This window comes from Megalops cyprinoides, chromosome 12, assembly GCF_013368585.1.
Source record: "Megalops cyprinoides isolate fMegCyp1 chromosome 12, fMegCyp1.pri, whole genome shotgun sequence".
Classification (NCBI taxonomy): Eukaryota; Metazoa; Chordata; class Actinopteri; order Elopiformes; family Megalopidae; genus Megalops; species Megalops cyprinoides.
The window spans coordinates 17,408,082-17,414,138 of NC_050594.1; positions in this window are offsets into that span (position 1 = coordinate 17,408,082).

Below are 6,057 nucleotides of genomic sequence, written 5' to 3' on the forward strand. Positions count from 1 at the left end.
TTCTGGCTTTCGGACTTAAATTTGCTCAACCGTTTGTACTTTATGTATTTGAATATGTTCTTGTATAAGTAATGAAGCCATATTACTAATCTGGTAAATCTTAATTTAGCACACACAGTTTATTTATTCCATACTACTGTTTTAAGTCACTCGAGTTGTAAAAATAAAGAAATAATAACAATAATATTTTTCTTTGGATGAAGGCAGTGACACTCTTCCCTCTTGTTTTTCAAGCCTTTAGCTTACTGTTATGTTGTGTCACTAACCTAATTTAAGATGTTTGACAGAAGAATGTAAAAAACATAACTGTGATATAATGAAATCAGTCCTGCCATAAAATATGAATTCCATTCTAATAAAATTCAATGACATTTCATTAAATGTTTTCCACTAAAATTCAATATTGCTTTTCCATGCAAATCCAATATTGTTTACCATTGAGTGGTTTTAACCAGTTCCTGTGCCTCCAATTTGTGGGATGACACAAGTGAATTATATTTAACAGCAGTTTTGGTAAATCACATATTAAGCATAAAGTGACTAATTTGAAGGTGTGCATTAAAAAGCAGTCACCATCACAGAGTTTGCCCACTTGAAACCTGCATAAGATGTTGACCATAAAGCTTTGAAGAACTTCAACATAAAATGAAAAGTACAGGTACACATAGATTAATGGCAAAGGTCTTCGCTGTCTCTTGGCAGGCTCTGGATTAGCTGCCATTACAGGTGTGCTGATGTCCCTAGACAAATCATTTGGCAGAAAAGTCATTTTTAAGGGATTTCACATACCTGGGTCAATATAATTCTATGTAGGGCACAGTGTGAACCTCGTCTGACCAGACCAGGACCGGGACAAAGGCTTCCTCGCTGTTTAACAAAGCCAGGACTACTTGTTTAACTGAACCTGGAGGCAAAAAAGCAATGCTGGCCAACGAGTTTGTAGAAGATGCAATTACCGCGTGAACTGTAAAGCTTTCTGACACATACAGGATGATCCTTAATGGAGCAGGGTGTCATTGCCATCACGGTAAAGTGTTTCACACTGTTTACACAGCTGGAGGATGAGTGAGCCCCATTCCTCCCTGGCACACACGGGACAGTCTGCCATCACCACGGTAAATAAATGCACTCTGTATTTAGATGCAGCAGGAGTGCATATTGTGAAATATGAACAAAAGGCAGACTTAAGACATCCCCGGTGGCCGTCCTTGTTATTGGTACTGCCATTTAGCGTAGAGCCAGAGAATCTGAGGAATGTGGAAGTGGTGGAATGAATAGATAAATCATGGCGAGTGTTATGATGCTAATGCAAGTGTGCTTCCATGTTGGACTGCTGACCTGTGTGTGTGTGTGCGTGTCTGTTTGTGTGTATGTGTGCGTGCGTGCGAGTGCATGTGTTTACTTTTCTTCCTTCTGTGAAGTTCCAGTTAAGCACATCACAGATCCTTGCTCTGGATATTAAGCCAATAGTTCAATGCGGATGGAAAACACAAGCACGTAATTCATTAAGATCTGGTTATGGGGATGGATATTTTCTGGTATCCATCATGTCACATTTAGGGTGACATGTTTCTCTAACTATTTTAATTATGTTCTAGTTGGCAAAATACTAAATCCCTGTTGTGTAATGACCTTTACAAACTAACTGACTGTTGGCAACTCAGGCACAAACCTGATGACACATTACTGTTCCTTTTCATGTTGTTAAGCATGGAGGTGGCAGGGTAGATATGTGGAGCTGTCCAGAGTACCAGGGTAATGGGTACATGTTGTGCCCAGTGCACTGTGGGAGTGTTCCATGCCCCCTGGTTGTTGCCAACCTTTTGATAGCTGGGTCATTCTCCACTCCATTGTTATATATGTGAGTGTTCATGCATTCAAGCTTCCGAATATGTGTATTTACACTTGTTTGTATATCCAAGCCTCTGGTCAAGTGCATGTTTGTGTGCGCGCGTGTGTGTATGTGTGTGAATGTATGCTACCCTCTAACCAGTGACTTCTAATATCTATTTATTTGTCCTTTTCAGTTTATTGCTGTTGGAAATTCTGGTCTAAATGATTTCTGTGGAAGGATTACCATTTTCCTAGTTGAATTTGTTCTCACATGCCATACACATGCTACATGGAAGCTGTCCTCACATACCCAGCAGTAAGGTTGCCACAAGCCCTGATTTAAAAGTCAAACCAGAATATACCTGACTAAAACATACATACTTGCCCGACTGAAACCAGACTTAGTATCAAAAAGTTTTGACCTTGATAACTTGTGCTTTGGGTTGTTTCATTGCAGTTGTCAGAAAGTATTTCTGATTTTTAGTGAAACCAGCTACAACTACAATACAGATACCTCTACTACTATTACTACTATAAAGCCATGGGTATGCATCTGGCTCTAAGTGTTGCTAACGCCTATAAGATGGGTCATGCTGAAAGCTACTGATTCCAGGATTCAGGCGATGGACTTCCTCATAATGACTTCCAAATCAGATACATTAATCTCAATAAAAGTTTTACACTACTATTGCTGCTACAAAAACTATTAGTGTTACAGCTGAAACTACTGTTATCATTGTCCTCCATCCACATCAACAATACCGTTTCATTTAGCTAAAGTCCTTCTGGAGTTGCATGTTAAGGTATTGCTCCCTGAAAGGCTAATTACCAGTTCCTGTGCCTGCAGGAATTGTCAGCCTAGAAAATAATATTGGATGCACTCAGATAAACAAACAAGAAAAAAAAAAAAACCTTTTAATTAGCTTTTATAATGTTTATACCTAGGAGTTGATGATAAGAATCAATTGTTTCACATGTCTGGAGGTTTTTCTAAATCATTCATGGCATATTTAACATAATTTAAAAGGGAAAATATTCCCACATTATCAAATAATGTGCATAAAATGAGGGTGTGATTTTATATTTACTGCCAAACCTTTTAGAAGTCTAGTAGTGCTCTTCCCATTATCACTGTGGTGTTGTGCTACTACTTGCCTTGAGCGTAACTCCTAATGTAAACAGTGTTTAGGTAAAGTACAGACGTACTTTGTATCAAACATGTGACGTCATTAGATTCACTTTGGCAGTACTAAGCAAGGTGTGCTCGAGTTTGAAAACAACACTTGTGTGCAGACATCCCTGATTCTTGTTATAATTGTTGATATTCAGTTTGATAAAGGACTGTTTGGGGGAAAAGAAACGTCACTGTGTCTCCCTAGAGAGATGAGTCCATTGCCCCTCCGCTCCTGTATTGTCATTCTAGAACATACTGTCAACAGCATGAATACAATTTACCCGAGCCACTTACAAGGTGTCAGCTGACAGTCCCGATCAAAGCAATCATAAATCTTAAAAAAGATTAATCAGTCATTTCAACCACATCACATCATCATCTCACCACAAGAAATGCAAAGCCAGTGATAGTGTTACTTTTCTTTTCCCGTGAACAGTGTGACGTGTAAAGGATTACAGGACTGTTGTTCGCCTCAAGTCACGTTCATTTCCTAATTGACCTAATGCAACATTCCGCAAATCCCACACCTTTCAGGATAACTAAGCATGGGAACAATTGAACAATACAGAGTTTTGCCTGCCTTTGTCTGGTGGCTAGGAGGTTTAAGTGTATTCTTACAGCATGTGTCAGAGGGACTGCATCGCATTGTCCTGTACTGATCTGTACACAGTTGCAGGTTTGTTCCTGTTCATCCTAGTCTGCTCTCACCATGCCTTTTAATTAATTCGTTATGACTCACAGCTGTGATCATTCCACCTGGAACCACACAACAGTGAAAAGTACTTGGCATGTGAGTAAAACATTTCACATCTTCAGTTTGATATCTGGCCAATCAAATTACTCTATTGCTGTTTACCTAAATTTATGACATGAAAATTTGTCATTGTGATTGTGTTTCTGTAAACTGAAATTTTTTGAAGTAAGGGATGATGAAGTTCTAGAACAGAATTGGGCAGCCTGTGTCCTGGATTGTCAAAGATGCTCTGGTTTTTCATCCATTCAACTTTATAATTAGGTAACTGGTAATTATGTAATAAAATGTGCTAAATTGTTACAGGTGAAAAGTGCTTAAAGTGTTTAAGTATCTCATTCTTGGGTACCTTGTTATTTGTTTACCTAATTATGAAATTAAGTGCTCTAGAATACTGCAGACTTTCAAATGTTGTGTACTTGTGGTGGGTATTAATATTCTATATTGTTATACATATGTGGAGTGGTGACATTTTGGAATGTTGTATAACTTGAGTGGTTGTGTACATCTGTAGGGTGTTGATTCCTGGAATTTTGCATACCTGTTTGGGGAAGTGATGTTCTAGAAGTATATAAACATTTTTGGCCACATTTGCTTATTTATTTGTTTATCTGTTGTGGTAGATATATTTGATGATGACTGTACAACCCGAAAGACCTGGTGGTCAAAATGTTTCAGTAATAAAATAATGCCTTTAGTCTAAAGGCTAATGGACGAGTATGTGTTCATATTGTATTCGCCCTCAAGGAAATCTCATGTCATCGGTGTTGTGTACCTGGGTAGTACCACAAGCCCTGGCATGTTGTGCAAGTGCCTAGAATTCTGGGGTGTGTCATGCTCATCTGATGCCATTTTATGTTTTGCAGAGCTGGGGTTCGATTATGCTTGCTTACTGTAGATTTCATACTTATTGTATACTTTGTGGGTTTAAATTTATATTTTCATGCTTCTCTATAGCTGAAAGACTTTCTTGAGGTAGTGCATCAAATAAAATGCATTCAAATGAAAATTTTTAAAATTTGTAGTGTCCTATTTGTCCTACAATTTTTTCATGTTGTCCAGTGTGCCCCCCCCCAACCAACAGCCTTATCAGGATCTGACAGCACTCTGGGGCACAAGTCCCTTGGGAAATGCCTATCATGAAGGTAATTATTGCGGGCCACCAGGGAGGTCCTTTGAAGACCGGAAGATCGAGCTTTCCTCAGTGCAGTGGACGGTCCGCTGACCTGGGGGGGTCACAAATGACTTCCGAAGGATAAGAGGAGGAGCCAGATAAGAGGAGCGGAAAAGTCCTATTAGATTTCACCCCAGTGATATGGGGCTTCATGTGTCACTGGTTATTAGCTGCATCTGCAGAGGAGCATAGGGCGTTGTGTAGGAAAGAAATCCTCGAAATCCCACCCAGGGGTGTACTATGTTCATTCAGTATTCTGTGAAGAGTTTTATATAGATGTGACAAATTCCTTTTAAGTATGAGCTGTGATCATCCCACTGCAGTAACTTCACCCCTCTGACTAATTTAATTAGAGCTTCTTTTCTTCTGTGCAGACTATCTTAAGAAATTCTGTAATAAATGTCAACTACTAAACATGTCATTGAATTATTAACTGGATCACTGAAGTGTAAATGGTATGTTTTTTTTTTCTTCAGTTACATTATAAAAGGGTATATTTTTGAGACTCAAGAATCTTGAACTTCTGAATTCAGAAAAACCTAATTTTGAAAACTTATGAACTGCAGACTGTTTTTACCCCATACAGCCTGTGTGTTCCCCCTCCCCCCACCCAACAACCACACATACACAACACTGCTCACTCTGCTCACTTCCTGCAACCTGTGACCTGCTTTCTCCAACCATATGCTATTTTTACACCTTATAAACATATTGTTGTAACACATTGCACAACACCATGAGATCAAAGTGCCAAGACCACTGAACTGATATAAGCCAGTCAGAGACATTGTACCTATGCATCACCCAAACTAGGTAACACGTTCTTCCTGTCTCTTGTCACATACTGTACAGCAACATTCCTAACATGGGACAAACATGCTTTCTTGCCACTATGTAATTTGGTACCAACAAATCTCTTTCATTTTACTATCCTAGTTTTACTTTATTAGATATCTGATGGCCAAATATCATTTTTTCTGAATGAAGTCAGAAACAACAACGAAAAATTTTAGAGATGAAAAAAATGACTCAATGCTGTACTTACAATATTAAGGACTTCCATACTGTCATATGGGGGTAAGGAGGCAGGAGAAAGGGCAGCAGTGGGTTTTATGCAAATATAAA